Consider the following 20,797-nt stretch of genomic DNA (forward strand, 5'->3'; position numbering starts at 1 on the left):
CGTATTGGCTCACCTTTTCCCGAGGCAAGGGATTGAACTGACTGTAAAGTCCAGTTTCCATCATTGCCGAACTAAGCTGGAATGTTATGGAGTTATTTTGTGGCTGTACGAACGAGTCTATGCATAGTCCAATCAAAATCGAAATCAGTATCCGGGTCGTAAACAACATGGCGACTGCCGGATTTGCATGTGTACCGATAACTGGGCATCGACGGATATTTTCCAGATCTTTTCATGTTATTAATCAAGGTGCTTAAAAGATTTGATGCACTTCGCGAGGTAAGACCCGTTTTATTTCAATAAAGATCATGATTATCGACCAGATCGCCTTGACTGGGCGCTGTCATATTGTTTGCAGCAAATGTAAGTGATATGAAAGGAGGAACCTGATTGGTAAATAGGAGGGACATTGAAGGGACATAACTCGTAATAGCCACTGGTGGCGCTACGATCGAGCAACGAATGCAAGCCAAGTTCGGCAAGGGTGGAAACTGGACTGTTACGGGTCCCTTGCCCCGGGAAGATGATGGACACATATATCGCATTATTACCCACGTGGTGAAGATACAGGTGGTAAGATACAAGGTTGACCTTGTTTTATTCGTTTTGATTGGATAACCGTGACCTCTGCCACACCGGAACTACTTTTTTCATTCACAAAAAATCGCGAGAAGACATTCATTTTGCAACTACAAGGCAGAACTGAAGCAATCGCAAGAGTGCGAGAGATATTTACAAACATTTTATTAAACCAAACAAGATAGTCACACGCATCAAATTCGGTTTGCATTCTTTATAAGTTATGCATAGAGCTTCTACAGGAAATATATAATCGAGCTACAATGTAGATCTATATCCATTTACAATGTACGACTCCCGATCAATAGATCGAGGGTCCCCATGAGCGTGACGCACCCGACCACTTTTGCAACTTACAATTTGATTTAACGTTAAAGGATAAACGTGGTGAAATGAAGTCAGTTTAAACTATCTGGACAGACATCTAGACTTACTTGGAATCGTATTTTGAGGCACTGTTTCGGGAGTTGTTTGTTCACGACTGCACAACCAGATCACTTAAAGTGAACATAGAACACACTCCGTAGAAGTGTGTCTGACTTCTGATTATGTGGCCCAAAATATCCCAAATGTGAACAATAACATTCCCCATCTCTAGCGTAAAACGCTGTGAGAAGATCACGGTTGTCTTTTCTTATTCCGGTGGTGACCTTGCCCTTCTATCGTTGGAAGCTGTCACTGACATGCAAGCAGACTTGAGTTTGTTGATTTTCACGTCTTCGGTATAGGGTGGTACAGTTATCATGGCGAACACTTTTGGCGAACACTCTGATTCCTTCTTCCAAAATGATACGGACATGAATACATTCAGATGATAGACCAAGGAAACCAATTATTTTAAATGCACAGACGGGACCCCGGCAGTTTGACCGACTGTAGGTCCGGTATTCAAAGCGCGGCGCTAATGTAACTTTTAAGATTTTCTTATATGTGTCCTGTGTACCAACAACATGGCGCTTGAATTACATAAGTTGAAGAATTTCTTCCTAGAGAATCTTGAGCGTCCGTGCTGTTATGTTTGCAAACACAACTGCAGGCGCATGTTGTTAATGCGTATGCATAGAAATGTCAACAATGCCCTTATTTGGGCATATGTCAATATTCTTGCGCAACCAGATTTTGCAACCGGTTTCATTTTGGTCTGTCAACGAACGAAAGTTGTTATGTATTTACACTAATAACGTGGGTAATAAATAAAATACCACAGTCATTCTCGTTAGATACCATTTTTACGAGACACGTGAACTTTCTACGGTATCTAACGAGAAAGAGTGTAGTATTCTCTATATTCTATATAATATCGCAATACGGATAACTCTATGATACGATACATATTGCATTTTGTTTTGGGCCCCAAATTATGTATATTTGTTCTGTTCAACTGGTACTGCTTCACTCAATAATCCAGGCATCAGATTGCGAGATGGGTTTTGACAGTTTTAATAAATGAGACTACCTATTACGTCATCAATAGGAAATGTGAAAGTAAACAGAACGACGCCCGGACCCCAGTCGATCCAAATGTCTCAAGATGGTAGATAAAACTTACATGATTATATATTAGCTTTACTGTGACTGTATTGGGAAATAGGCTAGAGTAGTTTCCCTTAGATAAAGGGCAGTAACTCTAGCGGGTGGACAGATGGATTGCCGCTAAAGGCAAGTAGAAAAAAAATGTATAGGCAATTGTCATTTTTCTTATTTGCAGTTACCCCACTGTGAAAACATAGCTTTCATTTGGAACTATATTGACCTTTGTCACCGTCCGACTGACTAATCACTCAGAATTAATGCGCACATTCCAGGAAAACACCCTGTGGAAAACAATGTTTAGCTACCGTTTGTCAGAGATGAGAATAGGCTTATCGACGACGGAATTTAAGAATGACATTACATGTTAGAGAGGTTGTGTGTATTTTGGGATGGCAAATATCCTACATTAGGACTAAACACTATGTATGTAGCTCGCCCAGGAAAATATGTTTATTCTCATTCCAAAACACCCTCGCGTCGAGTTTATCTGGTATTGTCATTTTTTAACCAATATCTGTATTCTTCAGTAAAATAATTCAGCTAGATCTCTACGAATCGACTGACCTAAGGAGAGTATAAACCCATGTTTGACGGTGGCTTAAAATGAAATACACAAGAAATGGTTAATTATTATTCAATGAGGATATATTTGATACGAGATTCATAGTCGTGTTTAGAACCTTCGGTTGGAAGTGTTTCGGTACCCATTTCAGCCTAGTGACCTTTTGATAACGTTTTAATGTGTTGGTCAAATCCAACTGCAAGTTTATACTGTCTTTTGCTCGACTGTTTGTACCAAGTCAGTGTTCTACATCCAGGATATTGTGGCGCTGGGGTAGCCTCGGGCTTAACCGTTCTCTCAGATTCGACCACCCACGTAATGCAGTGTGTGCAGCACATTCCTGGCGTACACGGGATATTGCTACAAGCGGCGTAACACAGTTATCAGCTGCATCGTATTTCTATTATACGAATTTCAAGAACAAAACGCAGTTGACACCACACAGAAATATGCAGTTATAATTCAGCTTGGGAATGGGATTATTTAAAGTGTATTTTCTCCTCTCGGGGTATAACTGACACTAGGTGAATAACTCATGACTGAAATAACTCTGACGTAAGGCGAATACCTCTGACGTAAGGGAAATAATTCTGACGTAAGGCGAATACCTCTGACGTGAGGGAAATAATTTTGACGGAAGGTGAATAACTGACGGAAGAGGAATAACTCTGACGTAATGGGAATAACTGACGGAAGGGGAATCTCTCTGACGGAAGGGGAATAACTCTGACGGAAGGGGAATAACTCTGACGGAAGGGGAATAACTCTGACGTAAGGGGAATAACTCTAACGTGAGTGAAATAGTTCTGACGTCATGGGAATAACCAAAACGTGAGGGAAATAATTCTGACGTTAGGAGTATAACGCTGACGTGAGGGAAATAATTCTGACGTTAGGGGGTGAGTGAGTATGGTTTTACGCCGCTTTTAGCAATATTCCAGCAATATCACGGCGGGGGACACCAGTAATGGACTTCATACATTGTACCCATGTGGGGAATCGAAACCGGGTCTTTGGCATGACGAGCGAACGCTTTAACCATTAGGCTACCCGACCACCCCTGACGTAAGGAAAATCACTCTGACCTGAGGGGAATAACTCTGACGAGAAGAGCTCAAAAGAGAATAACTCTGACAAGAGCAAATATACAGTTATAATTTAGCTTGGGAATGGGATTATTTAAAGTGTGAATTTCTCCTCACGGGGTATAACTGACACTAGGTGAATAACTCATGACGGAAATAACTCTGACGTAAGGCGAATACCTCTGACGCGAGGGAAATACTCCTGACGTAGGGCGAATACCTCTGACGCGAGGGAAATAACCCTGACGTAAGGGTAATATCTCTGACTGAAGGGGAATAACTCTGACGTGAGGGAAATAATTCTGACGTAAGAGGAATAACTAAAACGTGAGGGAAATAATTCTGACGTAAGGAGTATAACTCTGACGTTAGGAAATTAACTCTGTCCTGAGGGGAATAGCTCCGACGAGAGCGGAATAATTCTGACGTGAGGAGGATAGCTCCGACGGAAGGGGAACAACTGACGGAAGGGAATAACTCAGACGGAAGGGGAATAACTCTGACGGAAGGGGAATAACTCAGACGGAAGGGGGGTAACTCAGACGGAAGGGGAATAACTCTGACGGAAGGGGAATAACTCAGACGGAAGGGGAATAACTCTGACTGAAGGGGAATAACTCTGACGGAAGGGGAATAACTCAGACGGAAGGGGAATAACTCTGACGGAAGGGGAATAGGTCTATGCTAGGTCAGGCAATTAATACAAAGTATAAGCCATATGCCACGCCAGGGTTGAAGATAGAAATGCATCTCTTTTTACCAGCAATAGCGCTGTGTGGTTGTCATGGAATCATGGTGTCAAGTGCCATGCAAGGCTCCCATGACGAGTGCTATTTGCAAACAGATCGGTAAGTAGGCTGTAGTTTTAGTATATCTATTTCCAGTTCTGTGTGTCGGAGCCGCCGAATCTGGTGCCTGCATCTCAGATGACTGGGAGAAGTATGGTCTCAAGTGGAACCAAATTACCGTTATATGTCTGTGAGGAGATGTTGAGCGTGGACCTAGATCTCATTACTGCCGTAAATACATTCCCCCTACGGTATCTGCGGGGTGTGGGGGGTGGGGGAGGTATACGGTTCGGTACCTCATACGTGAAACTCAATAATTATTATCAAATTCTGAGTTAGTTGACGAAGGACTTAAAAAGTGACATGCAAACGATCACAATAGATCTTGTTTGGGGGCGCAGAGAAGATCTTGGTGACACTAGCAGACGGAATGAGTCGGTAAGAAGCAACGGTTCTTATAAAAGATTATAATAGGATTTGAAACGTACTACAAATTTATCCTCGAACACAACCATTTACTGTGTTTAGTATGTTTTGTTTGTTGTTTGATGTCACAGTCAGCAATATTCGCTGTAACGCGGCGATCTGAATACACGAGAAACGTACGTGACACCGCCGTCTTGCCATCATCCATAACACAGAGCTGGCCAACCAATCCAGTTAGAGCCCGGCACAGGTCATAGAGCCCGGCACAGGTCATAGAGCATAGGGCACAGGGCACATAACATAGGGCATAGGGCACAGGACATAGGACACAGGGCATAGGGCACAGAACATAGGGCATAGGGCACAGGGCACAGAGCTGGCCAACCAATCCAGTTAGAGCCCGGCACAGGTCACAGAGCATAGGGCACAGGACACAGAACATACGGCACAGGACATAGGGCACAGGGCACAGAATATACGGCACAGAACATAGGACACAGAACATAGGGCATAGGGCACAGAACATAGGGCATAGGGCACAGAACATACGGCATAGGGCACAGAACATAGGGCACAGGGCACAGAGCTGGCCAACCAATCCAGTTAGAGCCCGGCACAGGGCACAGAACATAGGGCACAAGGAACAGGGCACAGGGCCCTGGTTGTCATATCATGTCCTTATTGCATGTAATACGGTATGATAAATAACTTACTAAATTCGTGGGTACAGTGGTACAGAACTCGATGGCTGTACAATGGTACATGTTACACAACCCAATGGCTCGACAATCACTGTGTAATGGTACATCAACTGATGTGTAATGGTACATGATACACAACTCAGTGACTGCAGTGGTACATGCAGACGTACTCTTCTGATTAACTCACACATGAGACGTACTCTTCTGATTAACTCACACATGAGACGTACTCTTCTGATTAACTCACACATGAGACGTACTCTTCTGATTAACTCACACATGAGACGTACTCTTCTGAATAACTCACACATGAGACGTGCTCTTCTGATTACCTCACACATGAGACGTACTCTTCTGATTAACTCACACATGAGATGTACTCTTCTGATTAACTCACGCATGAGACATACTCTTCTGATGAACTCACACATGATGACGTACTCTTCTGATTAACTCACACATCAGGCATACTCTTCTGAGCAACTCATTCATGAGACGTACTCTTCTAATTACCTCACTCATGAGACGTACTCTTCTGATTACCTCACGCATGAGACGTACTCTTCTGATTACCTCACACATGAGACGTACTCTTCTGATTAACTCACACATAAGACGTACTCTTCTGATTAACACACACATGAAACGTACTCTTCTGATTAACTCACACATGAGACGTACACTTGAGATTAACTCACACATGGGACATGCTCTTCTAAGCAACTCATTCGTGAGACGTGCTCTTCTGATTAACTCACTCATGAGACGTACACTTGAGATTAACTCACACATGGGACATGCTCTTCTAAGCAACTCATTCGTGAGACGTACTCTTCTGATTAACTCACTCATGAGACGTACTCTTCTGATTAACTCACACATGAGACATACTCTTCTGAGCAACTCATTCATGAGACGTACTCTTCTAATTACCTCACTCATGAGACGTACTCTTCTGATTACCTCACGCATGAGACGTACTCTTCTGATTACCTCACACATGATGACGTACTCTTCTGATTAACTCACACATCAGACATACTCTTCTGATTACCTCACACATGATGACGTACTCTTCTGTTTAACTCACACATCAGACATACTCTTCTGATTACCTCACACATGAGATGTACTCTTCTGATTACCTCACACATGAGACGTACTCTTCTGATTAACTCACACATGAGACGTACTCTTATGATTACCTCACACATGATGACGTACTCTTCTGATTAACTCACACATGAGACGTATTCTTCTGATTAACTCACACATGAGACGTACTCTTCTGATTAACACACACATGAAACGTACTCTTCTGATTAACTCACACATGAGACGTACTCTTCTGATTACCTCACTCATGAGACGTACTCTTCTGATTACCTCACACATGAGACGTACACTTCTGATTACCTCACTCATTAGACGTTTTCTTCTGATTAACTCACTCATCGGACGTATCCCTTCTGATTAACTCACTCATGAGACGCCTTCTTCTGATTACATCAGACATGAGACATAGTCTTCTGATTAACACACACATGAGACATAGTCTTCTGATTAACACACACATGAGACGTACTCTTCTGATTACCTCACTCATTAGACCTTCTCTTATGATTAACTCACACGTGAGATGTACTCTTCTGATTAACTCACACATGAGACGTACTCTTCTGATTAACTCACACATGAGACGTACTCTTCTGATTAACTTACACATGAGACGTACTCTTCTGATTAACTCACACGTGAGACGTACTCTTCCGATTACCTCACACATGAGACGTACACTTCTGATTACCTCACACATCAGACGTACTCTTCTGATTAACTCACTCATGAGACGTATTCTTCTGATTACCTCACTCATGAGACGTACACTTCTGATTAACTCACACATGAGACGTACTCTTCTAAGCAACTCATTCATGAGACGTGCTCTTCTGATTAACTCACTCATGAGACGTACACTTGAGATTAACTCACACATGGGACATGCTCTTCTAAGCAACTCATTCATGAGACGTGCTCTTCTGATTAACTCACTCATGAGACGTACTCTTCTGATTAACTCACACATCAGACATACTCTTCTGATTACCTCACACATGATGACGTACTCTTCTGTTTAACTCACACATCAGACATACTCTTCTGATTACCTCACACATGAGATGTACTCTTCTGATTACCTCACACATGAGACGTACTCTTCTGATTAACTCACACATGAGACGTACTCTTATGATTACCTCACACATGATGACGACTCTTCTGATTAACTCACACATGAGACGTACTCTTCTGATTAACTCACACATGAGACGTACTCTTCTGATTAACACACACATGAAACGTACTCTTCTGATTAACTCACACATGAGACGTACTCTTCTGATTACCTCACTCATGAGACGTACTCTTCTGATTACCTCACACATGAGACGTACACTTCTGATTACCTCACTCATTAGACGTTTTCTTCTGATTAACTCACTCATCGGACGTATCCCTTCTGATTAACTCACTCATGAGACGCCTTCTTCTGATTACATCAGACATGAGACATAGTCTTCTGATTAACACACACATGAGACATAGTCTTCTGATTAACACACACATGAGACGTACTCTTCTGATTACCTCACTCATTAGACCTTCTCTTATGATTAACTCACACGTGAGATGTACTCTTCTGATTAACTCACACATGAGACGTACTCCTCTGATTAACTCACACATGAGACGTACTCTTCTGATTAACTTACACATGAGACGTACTCTTCTGATTAACTCACACGTGAGACGTACTCTTCCGATTACCTCACACATGAGACGTACACTTCTGATTACCTCACACATCAGACGTACTCTTCTGATTAACTCACTCATGAGACGTATTCTTCTGATTACCTCACTCATGAGACGTACTCTTCTGATTAACTCACACATGAGACGTACTCTTCTAAGCAACTCATTCATGAGACGTGCTCTTCTGATTAACTCACTCATGAGACGTACACTTGAGATTAACTCACACATGGGACATGCTCTTCTAAGCAACTCATTCATGAGACGTGCTCTTCTGATTAACTCACTCATGAGACGTACACTTCTGATTACCTTACACATGAGACGTACTCTTCTGATTAACTCACACATGAGACGTACTCTTCTGATTAACTCACACATGAGACGTTCTCTTCTGATTAAACCACACATGAGACGTACACTTCTGATTACCTCACTCATCAGACGTAGTCTTCTGATTAACTCACACATGAGACGTACTCTTCTGATTACCTCACTCATGAGACGTACTCTTCTGATTAACTCACACATGAGACGTACTCTTCTGATTACCTCACTCATTAGACCTTCTCTTCTGATTAACTCACACATGAGACGTACTCTTCTGATTACCAAACTCATGAGACGTACTCTTCTGATTACCTCACACATGAGACGTACTCTTCTGATTGCCTCACTCATGAGACGTACACTTCTGATTAACTCACACATGAGACGTACTCTTCTGATTAACTCACACATGAGACGTACTCTTCTGATTACCTCACTCATGAGACGTACTCTTCTGATTAACTCACACATGAGACGTACTCTTCTGATTACCTCACTCATTAGACCTTCTCTTCTGATTAACTCACACATGAGACGTACTCTTCTGATTACCAAACTCATGAGACGTACTCTTCTGATTACCTCACACATGAGACGTACACTTCTGATTACCTCACTCATTAGACGTTCTCTTCTGATTAACTCACTCATCAGACGTATCCCTTCTGATTAACTCACTCATGAGAGGGACGGTCGGGTAGCCTAGTGGTTAAAGCGTTCGCTCGTCACGCCGAAGACCCGGGTTCGATTCCCGACATGGGTACAATGTGTGAAGCCCATTTCTGGTGTCCCCCGCCGTGATATTGCTGGAATATTGCTAAAAGCGGCGTTAAACCATACTCACTCACTCTCTCACACTCATGAGACGCCTTCTTCTGATTACATCAGACATGAGACGCCTTCTTCTGATTAACACACACTTGAGACATAGTCTTCTGATTAACACACACATGAGACGTACTCTTCTGATTACCTCACTCATTAGACCTTCTCTTCTGATTAACTCACACATGAGACGTTCTCTTCTGATTAACTCACACATGAGACGTACTCTTCTGATTAACTCACACATGAGATGTACTCTTCTGATTAACTCACACATGAGACGTACTCTTCTGATTGCCTCACTCATGAGACGTACTCTTCTGATTAACTCACACATGAGACGTTCTCTTCTGATTACCTCACTCATTAGACCTTCTCTTCTGATCAACTCACACATGAGACGTTCTCTTCTGATAAACTCACTCATGAGACGTACCCTTCTGATTAACACACTTCTTCTTCTGATTACATCAGACATGAGACATAGTCTTCTGATTAACACACACATGAGACATGCTCTTCTAAGCAACTCATTCGTGAGACGTGCTCCTCTGATTAACTCACTCATGAGACGTACTCTTCTGATTAACTCACACATGAGACGTTCTCTTCTGATTAACCCACACATGAGACGTACTCTGATGATTAACACACACATGAGACATAGTCTTCTGATTAACACACACATGAGACGTACTCTTCTAAGCAACTCATTCATGAGACGTGCTCTTCTGATTAACTCACTCATGAGACGTACACTTCTGATTAACTCACACATGAGACATGCTCTTCTAAGCAACTCATTAATGAGACGTGCTCTTCTGATTAACTCACTCATGGGACGTACTCTTCTGATTAACTCACAGATGAGATTTACTTTTCTGAAGGGTCAGTTAACATGTTGCTAGTATTCTGTTTAATAATCAGTTATAATGTACGTAGGGTATGTATGTGTGAGTGCGTGTGTTTGTGTGTGCGTGTGTGTGTGTGTGCATGGTATGGTGTGGGGTGTGTGTGTGTGTACCTACGTGTTTGTGTATGATCGTGTGCGTGACTTTATAAGTAAATTGGCGTGTGAGTGTGAGTGTGCGTGCGTGCGTGCGTGTTCATAACCCAACCTTAATTTTAAACATTGTGTCAGTATATGTCTTATTTTACCTCACCCAGATCATGACGTTATAATTTGCTTTTATGTCTAGTGTCTCGTAGGCCATACCTGGTCGGATGTTATATTTTACTGTTCGTGTACGTGTTTTAGTATGAAGTGTATATAACATGTGACACTATAATAAACATTATTCTCTCTTTCTCTCTCTATAATAAAAAAGATAATTTATTCCAAAAGCGTTTCCAAAGTTGATATAACACACAACACATCTTGTAATAGAAATCGTTCGCTAAGTGATTACTTTTATCAGACATTCGCAGCAGTGCCATCTTTTCAAACGACAAGGCATTTCCCGATTTCTATTTCCAAACTTCTTTCTTCAGTGTGACGCACGAGTTGAGAAACTGATTTAAGGACATTCAACTCGAAATAAATATTGGGCATACATCGCGTGATCACGCGAGACTCACGCGAGATTCATGGGTATGACGTCAGAACTGAACATCATTGCTCCCATACAGATTCCAGCCCGTGTCTGTTTAGAAAGATTTAACTTCTCTTATCTAAGAAATATGGCCTATACGACAGAAGTCAACTTAAACGATAAAATGTTTTTTAAAATCCCCAGAGGAAGAAAACGATGAGACGTATTGTGTAAGCAGATGGTAAGATGGTCATGGAGGCCGTGGTTGGAACACTTGCTGTAACCTGATCACGTGGCTGTCCCAGTTGTAACCTAACGCACGAAGCTGGTAAAATAGTTTCTACAAATGTCATACGAATTCACATTGAGTTCTGTCTATAAGAATTCTTCTTAATGATTTATCTGTTAGTACATTAAGGTGATAGCCCTTTTGACATTATGATCAACTACATACCGTAGATCCTCTATATCTTGTTCCTCTGTGTGTAGGAAATACTGAAGTTTGTGGTACACCTGTTCAGTGTATGGACGTTAAAGTCATATAAGATAGCCTCCGTGGTCTAGTGGTAGAGCGTCCGCCCGGAGAGAGGAAGGTCCGGGGTTCGATCCCCGGCCGCGTCATTTCAAAAGACGTTACAAGATGGTACTTGTTGTTACCCTGTCTGACGCTCAGCATTAGGGGCTTCATAAGTGCAATGGTCTTGGACGCGCCGCCATTGTTTGAGACATATTCGGACCACGGGGGTATATGTAGACACAGAATCCATACACACAGGTATATATAGACACAGACTCCATACACACAGGTATATATAGACATAGACTCCATACACACAGGTATATATAGACACACACTCCATACACACAGGTATATATAGACACAGACTTCATACACACAGGTATATATAGACACAGACTCCATACACACAGGTATATATAGACACAGACTCCATACACACAGGTAAATATAGACACAGACTCCATACACACAGGTAAATATAGACACAGACTCCATACACACAGGTAAATATAGACACAGGCTCCATACACACAGGTATATATAGACACAGACTGCATACACACAGGTATATATAGACACACACTCCATACACACAGGTATATATAGACACAGACTTCATACACACAGGTATATATAGACACACATTCCATACACACAGGTATATATAGACACAGACTTCATACACACAGGTATATATAGACACAGACTGCATACACACAGGTATATGTAGACACAGACTCCATACACACAGGTATATATAGACACAGACTCCATACACACAGGTATATATAGACACAGACTCCATACACACAGGTATATGTAGACACAGACTCCATACACACAGGTAAATATAGACACAGACTCCATACACACAGGTAAATATAGACACAGGCTCCATACACACAGGTATATATAGACACAGACTGCATACACACAGGTATATATAGACACACACTCCATACACACAGGTATATATAGACACAGACTTCATACACACAGGTATATATAGACACACATTCCATACACACAGGTATATATAGACACAGACTTCATACACACAGGTATATATAGACACAGACTGCATACACACAGGTATATGTAGACACTGACTCCATACACACAGGTATATATAGACACAGACTCCATACACACAGGTATATATAGACACAGACTCCATACACACAGGTATATATAGACACTGACTCCATACACACAGGTATATATAGACACTGACTCCATACACACAGGTATATATAGACAGAGACTCCATACACACAGGTATATATAGACACAGACTCCATACACACAGGTATATATAGACACAGACTCCCTACACACAGGTATATATAGACACAGACTCCATACACACAGGTATATATAGACAGAGACTTCATACACACAGGTATATATAGACACTGACTCCATACACACAGGTATATATAGACACTGACTCCATACACACAGGTATATATAGACACAGACTCCATACACACAGGTATATATAGACACAGACTCCATACACACAGGTATATGTAGACAGAGACTCCATACACACAGGTATATGTAGACACAGACTTCATACACACAGGTATATATAGACACAGGCTCCATACACACAGGTATATATAGACACAGACTCCATACACACAGGTATATATAGACACAGACTCCATACACACAGGTATATATAGACACAGACTCCATACACACAGGTATATATAGACACAGACTTCATACACACAGGTATATATAGACACAGACTTCATACACACAGGTATATATAGGCAATTATTTAAGGAGTTTTATGTATTTCGTTTCCTGTCCTATGCTTTGGACATGGTTTTATATCCACCTTAGTTTACCAGCAGTTTTAATTGATTTCTTTTGTTGATGAGAGTGTGGATCATCGGACTTGTTTCTGTGACTTTTTCCAAATTGATTTAAGTCGATTTGCCATTGATTGCCATGAAGAAGGTAATTTCCAGCAAAGTTCTATCCACAATATATCTTTCCTTGTTTCATTTAGTGTTTTTTTTTGGATCCGGTTTTTCTTTTGAAGATTTTGTTTATTACCCCTGTTTGGTTCAACGTCTTTGGAAACTGTATGAAGTTTCTCCAGTGTTCAAGCAGCCGCATAGACGCAACAGTTAATGTCATGCAAAGAACAGTCCGCATTGAGAGTAACAAAAATAATGTCATTTACTTTAATCTATCAGGAATTTCATTTTGTGAGCCTATGTGTGGGTCATCAGTGACAACTGCGTCAGATTATTTAGGGAGATTAATGCGAACGTCCATTTGCAATTTCGGGTCTGCTACTGTTGGACCTGAGGATTCATGCGAAGGCGCCTGACGAGTGTTGGCAGTTAGCTCACCAGGTTCACGGCGCATATACAGCTTTGGTTGCTGAAGCTGATCACGAATATTCTGCTCTGTCAGGTATGCACACGTTGGCATGGCTTTGTCCCCATGCTGCCTCAACAATTTGCCATTTATTCCTGTTTTTTCTGGCCATCCTGTTGCTTTCGCACACTCAAGAAGTGTGGACTTTAGTTGGTGCGTCCAAGAAATTCTTGGATGGGTTCTTACTTTAACTTACTATTATTATATACTGTATGGCTTACTGTTCTTATTTACGGTATTACTTTCGATTATTATATACTGTATAACTTACTATTATCCTACACTGCATGACTTACTTTTATTATTTACGGTATAACTTACGATTATTATATAATGTCTAACTTACTATTATCATATAATGTATAATTTACTATTATCATCCACTGTATTTCTTACTATTGTTTTATACTGTCCAACTAACTATTCTTATTTACGGTATAACTTACTATTGTTATATACTGTCTAACTTACTTTTATTATTTACGGTATAACTTACGATAATTATATACTTTCTAACTTACTATTATTATATACTGCATGACATACAATTATTATATACTGTATAACTTAATATTAGTATACACTCTACAGCTTATTATTATATTCTGTATAAGTTACTATTATCAAATACCGTATAACTTGCTATTATTTTATACTGTCTAACTTACTATTATTATATGCTCTATAACACGTAATTATTTTATACTGCCTAACTTATTATATACGTTATAACTTAGTGTTAACATACACAGTATCACAGATTTATGGCGTGCCTCAGGGGACGCAACTCTGCACGGCGACATATGGCGCCTCAGGCGGCTGGGCCTCCCGTGCTCCCACATCGATTTGAATATGCTGAACAATTAGAAATAAATAAGGTGCCCAATATGGTCCCAGTTTCACAATGCCGTTTGTTGCCACTGTTTTTTTCAGAAAATTATCAAAATTATCAACCTAACAGCACTTGGTGAGTTGGAATCGCTGGACCCACGCCCCTAATTCTGTAAGCCTGAACATTTTCACCTTTTTTCGAATAGTGAGTGAGTGAGTGAGTTGGGTTTAACGCCGCTTTTAACAATATTCCAGTTATATCGCGGCGTGTCAGCTTAATGTGGGAGGAAAGCCCGAAGTGATGCAGGTCTCAGACGTTTACCACTTCGGTGAAACCCACGAGCACGGGTATGGTGCTGACAAACCTAGAAACATAATCGGGGCCCACCGGGATTCTAACCCACAATCATAGGTTTGTGGCGTGCCCAAGGGACAGCGAATCGCGGCCCCTTAGACGACTGGGTCACCCGTGCCCCCATTTTTTCGAATAAGAAGAAAATGAAAAATATTTTTACTGAAAGTGTACACATATTCAAAGCCGAAGTTCTGGTCAAACTAAAATAGTAGAACGACCAATCAGCGGGATTGCTTTTCAGTTTTTGTGCATTTATCGAAGGACAACAGTCACAAATTGTTTAGAAACGAGTAGCGCAGCTGAAGATCCTCTTATGCTCCCGCCCTCGCCACGTGAAATAGAATCACGAAACGGCGCACTGATGGCTATGATGACTGCATGTTTTATATGTACACGATCATCAGAGCTGTCGAGATGTAATTATCTGTGAACAGTAAACTATGGAATCCTAGAAGGGACATTGTCTCAAAATTAAATAAAGCGCGACAATGCGACCAAGCGACAATGCGGCAAATGGCCAAAATGTCACGTTGTCGCATTGGCGCGTTTTGGTTAATTTTGACAATTTTTGCTTGTTTTTGTAAGGGCGACATTGGGCGTATCGACGGACCTCCAGGCAGGATGTTGTGCTCCCTCAACCGGTTGCGTACTGTCCTACTACTAATTGGCCTTGCCCGAGCTGTTAATGTGGCAGTTTGGTATCGATTCCGTAGATGCACCAACCGAATATGGTTGTCTTGTTGATGTGACTGCACAAGTGGCCGCGTAGACGTTGCCGTAGCATTGCCAAAGCGTTATTTACAGTTAAACAAAAAAAATTTATGAACACCTTATAGCTAAACAATGGATTCTATCGAAAAAAATAGATTGTCCATGAAAATTCTAAAAAAATAATTATGAGGCTTCAGACTTTTGTATAAAAAGATGTCACAAAATTACATTGTTGCAAGGTGTTATTGAGACTCATAGTCTTAAAACATATGAATGACGATACGATACGTTTGGAAGCGTATAAGTGCCACAGTCTATTTTTTTTAAATTACGTAACTTACATCTACGTAGATGATACTTTCACCAATGTAGATGATACCTTTTTTTAGACTGTGGCACTAATACACTTCCATAGAGACGGACGAAGGTCGTTTGTTAATAAAAGCAATCACGGCGGGGGACACCTGAAAATGGGCTTCACACATTGTACCCACGCGGGGAATCGAACCCGGGTCTTTGGCGTGACGAGCCAACGCTTTAACCACAAGGCTAGCCAACCGCCCCTCTCAGGGGTCCTAGAAACTCTTAGATAACGACACTGTATATTCTAAAACGTCTACTGAATGTAATACCCATAACTGTCGAGGACAATTACATCGCTTTTTGGTGCAGTAATAGTACGTATACTACATCATATATAACAGTTTTATTAACCAGGTAGGGGAACATACATTCTCAGATATTAACGATCTGTCACTTATCATTTTGAAACTGCTTTGAAAATCTAGATGTCGCAAGTTGAAGCCAACCGAAATATACCTGTCTAGACACATGAGGCAGCTGTTCTTAACAAGCTCTGATTTCTATACAATTAACCCCAATGTAAGACAGCACCGAGACTGGTTATACAGTGATAGATGCGGATAAAGACTTGTACTAACTCAGGTCACCACGAGCAATAGAGTGCTGGGGACCTTTATCAATCCAGGTCCCCACAAGCAATAATGAGCTGGGAATCTATACCAACCAAGGTCCCCACAGTGAGACAAGCAACAGAGAGTTGGTGACCTATGCTAACCCAGGTCCCCACAAGCAACAGAGAGCTGGGGACATATGCTAACCCAGGTCCCCACAGTGAGACAAGCAACAGAGAGCTGGGGACCTATGCTAACCCAGGTCCCCACAAGCAACAGAGAGCTGGGGACATATGCTTACCCAGGTTCCCACAAGCAACAGAGAGCTGGGGACCTATGCTAACCCAGGTCCCCACAGTGAGACAAGCAACAGAGAGCTGGGGACCTATGCTAACCCAGGTCCCCACAGTGAGACAAGCAACAGAGAGCTGGGGACCTATACTAACCCAGGTCCCCACAGTGAGACAAGCAACAGAGTGCTGGGGACCTATGCTAACCCAGGTCCCCACAGTGAGACAAGCAACAGAGAGCTGGGGACCTATGCTAACCCAGGTCCCCACAAGCAGCAGGGAGCTGGGGACATATGCTAACCCAGGTCCCCACAGAGACAAGCAACAGAGAGCTGGGGACCTATGCTAACCCAATTCCCCACAGTGAGACAAGGAACAGAGAGCTGGGGACCTATGCTAACCCAGGTCCCCACAGTGAGACAAGCAACAGAGAGCTGGGGACCTATGCTAACCCAGGTCCCCACAGAGACAAGCAACAGAGAGCTGGGGACCTATGCTAACCCAATTCCCCACAGTGAGACAAGGAACAGAGAGCTTGGGACATATGCTAACCCAGGTCCCCACAGTGAGACAAGCAGCAGAGAGCTTGGGACATATGCTAACCCAGGTCCCCACAGAGACAAGCAGCAGAGAGCTGGGGACCTATGCTAACCCAATTCCCCACAGTGAGACAAGGAACAGAGAGCTGGGGACCTATGCTAACCCAGGTCCCCACAGTGAGACAAGCAACAGAGAGCTTGGGACATATGCTAACCCAGGTCCCCACAGTGAGACAAGCAACAGAGAGCTTGGGACCTATGCTAACCCAGGTCCCCACAGTGAGACAAGCAACAGAGAGCTGGGGACCTATACTAACCCAGGTCCCCACAGTGAGACAAGCATCAGAGAGCTGGGGACCTATGCTAACCCAGGTCCCCACAGTGAGACAAGCAACAGAGAGCTGGGGACCTATGCTAACCCAGGTCCCCACAGTGAGACAAGCAACGGAGAGCTGGGGACCTATGCTAACCCAGGTCCCCACAGTGAGACAAGGAACAGAGAGCTTGGGACCTATGCCTACCCAGGTCCCCACAGTGAGACAAGCAACAGAGAGCTGTAGACCTATGCTTACCCAGGTCCCCACAGTGAGACAAGCAACAGAGAGCTGGGGACCTATGCTAACCCAGGTCCCCACAGTGAGACAAGGAACAGAGCTGGGGACCTATGCTAACCCAGGTCCCCACAGTGAGACAAGCAGCAGAGAGCTGGGGACCTCATACCAACCAGCTCTCTATTGCTTGTCACACTGTGCAGACCTTGGATAGTATAGGTCCCAACAGTGTGACAACCAATAGAGAGCTAGGGACCTATACTAACCCAGGTCCTCACAACCAACAGAGAGCTGGGGACATATGCTAACCAGGTCCCCACAGTGAGACAAGCAATAGAGAGCTGGGGACCCATGCTAACCCAGGTCCTCACAAGCAATAGAAAGATGGGGACCTATACAAACCAGCTCTCTATTGCTTGTGGGGACCTGGGTTAGTATAGGTCCCCAGCTCTCTATTGCTTGTCACACTGTGCAGACCTTGGATAGTATAGGTCCCAACAGTGTGACAACCAATAGAGAGCTAGGGACCTATACTAACCCAGGTCGCCACAACCAATAGAGAGCTATGGACCTATACTAACCCAGGTCCCCACATCCAATAGAGAGCTGGGCAGGTCCCCAGAGTAATATAAAAATTTTCCAACATGTTTATTGTAATAATTTTGAAATCTTTAATGAAAAATTAATTCAAAATTATTTGAAGAAAAAACTAACCCATTCATGAGAAAATATCATTTAATGATTTGTACAAATATACACAAAAAATGGACCACAATGTCACAAATATACACAAAACATGGACCACAGTGTCACAGGATGTCTACAATGTTGACCCTAAACTCTGCCCTCACAAGCGTGTGGCTGCTCGGGCACATAGAGAATCTCACCAGTGTCTTTTGATATCAAATATATCAACACAAGTCGATATAAGTTTTAACATTGACGATGATGTCACAATGGTCTGCAAAGCATTATGATGCTAGTTCTGCGGAAGACTTTCTGGATGATAAATATACTCCCTTACTGGGAGTGAATGAATGCTGTGACGTGACTGACTCACTTCGATATCACACACCTTGTGCGATGTGTGTCCGCCCTCTGGCTTCTAGTACTGCCGCTGCTGCTGTATACAAAGGGAGATAACTTCACCTGTTCTTCACACAGTCTCATATGAATTTGGTTTGGTTTGGTTTGTTGTTGTTTAACGCCGCACCCAGCAATATTCCAGCTATATGAAGGCGGTCTGTAAATAATCGAGTCTGGACCAGACAATCCAGTGATTGCCATCATGAGCATCAATCCACGCAATTGGGATACGATGACATGAATCAACCAAGTCAGTGAGCCTGACCACCCGATCCCGTTAGTTGCCTTTTACGACAAGCATAGTCGCCTTTTACAGCAAGCATGGGTTGCTGAAGACCTATTCTACCCTGAAATCTTCACGGGTCTCTGGCTTCTAGTACTGCCGCTGTTGTATACAAAGGGAGATAACTTCACCTTTCTTCACACAGTCCTATATGGGGACATATGGTTAACTTTTCTTAGTACACGACCAGTGATCTTTCTTCAGCTTTCTACAAACTCGATCCACAAGCCTCTGTAGCTCACCTCTCTTATGAAGCAACAATCTTTGACACCTTACTTTGCTACAGAAGTATCCCAAGTGAGTTAAAGAAAACTGGGTGTAAAAGATTCTGTGAAAAAGAAACACTCGACAACATGCGGGACAATGACTCCTTGAACAAACTTGGATCTTCCAACAGACATAACATTCACATAAACTTCAAGCTCTGTGCCCTATGGCACTTAATAACAAGGTTAAAACCTTTTCATAAAATTTATTTTTTGAAATGTTTATAAAGAAATAACTTACGAAAATAATTTGATGTTAACAAGATTTCTTAATAAGAAGGATCCAGCATGCCAAATTTCAGTGCCAAGATCAGTCAAGCAGTATCAGAGGGGAAGATATTTAAGAGCATGATAAAAATGCAAAGTTCAATGTTGGGGTTACTGGTGGTGGTAGGGCCATGTACCGGTTAAGTAATCTGTCAAAAGAAAGAGACCACTCTTAGAAGTGCCCTTGGTGCCAAGCCTTCCTTGACGCTGGCAATGGCTGTTTGTGCACATGGTGCATGCACACTGTGTGCATGCGTGAGCGCTTGTTCTAGTCAGGACTAATGTTGAGTTGCTAGCCAACTGAGATATCATGCCGCAGTTTAACATGAATACCCCACTCAGGCACAGTATGTCTGCTGTAGATCAGACAGTTTTCTCCAGTTCGTACACAGCAATGTCTGTGCTGTAGATCAGACAGTATTCTCCAGTTCGTACACAGCAATAATGTCTGTGTTGTAGATCAGACAGTATTCTCCAGTTCGTACACAGCAATGTCTGTGCTGTAGATCAGACAGTATTCTCCAGTTCGTATAAAGCAATAATGTCTGTGATGTAGATCAGACAGTATCTCCAGTTTGTATACGGCAATAATGTCTGTGTTGT

Source organism: Haliotis rufescens, unplaced genomic scaffold (assembly GCF_023055435.1).
Source record: "Haliotis rufescens isolate VD_foot unplaced genomic scaffold, xgHalRufe1.0.p SCAF_16, whole genome shotgun sequence".
Lineage (NCBI taxonomy): Eukaryota > Metazoa > Mollusca > Gastropoda > Lepetellida > Haliotidae > Haliotis > Haliotis rufescens.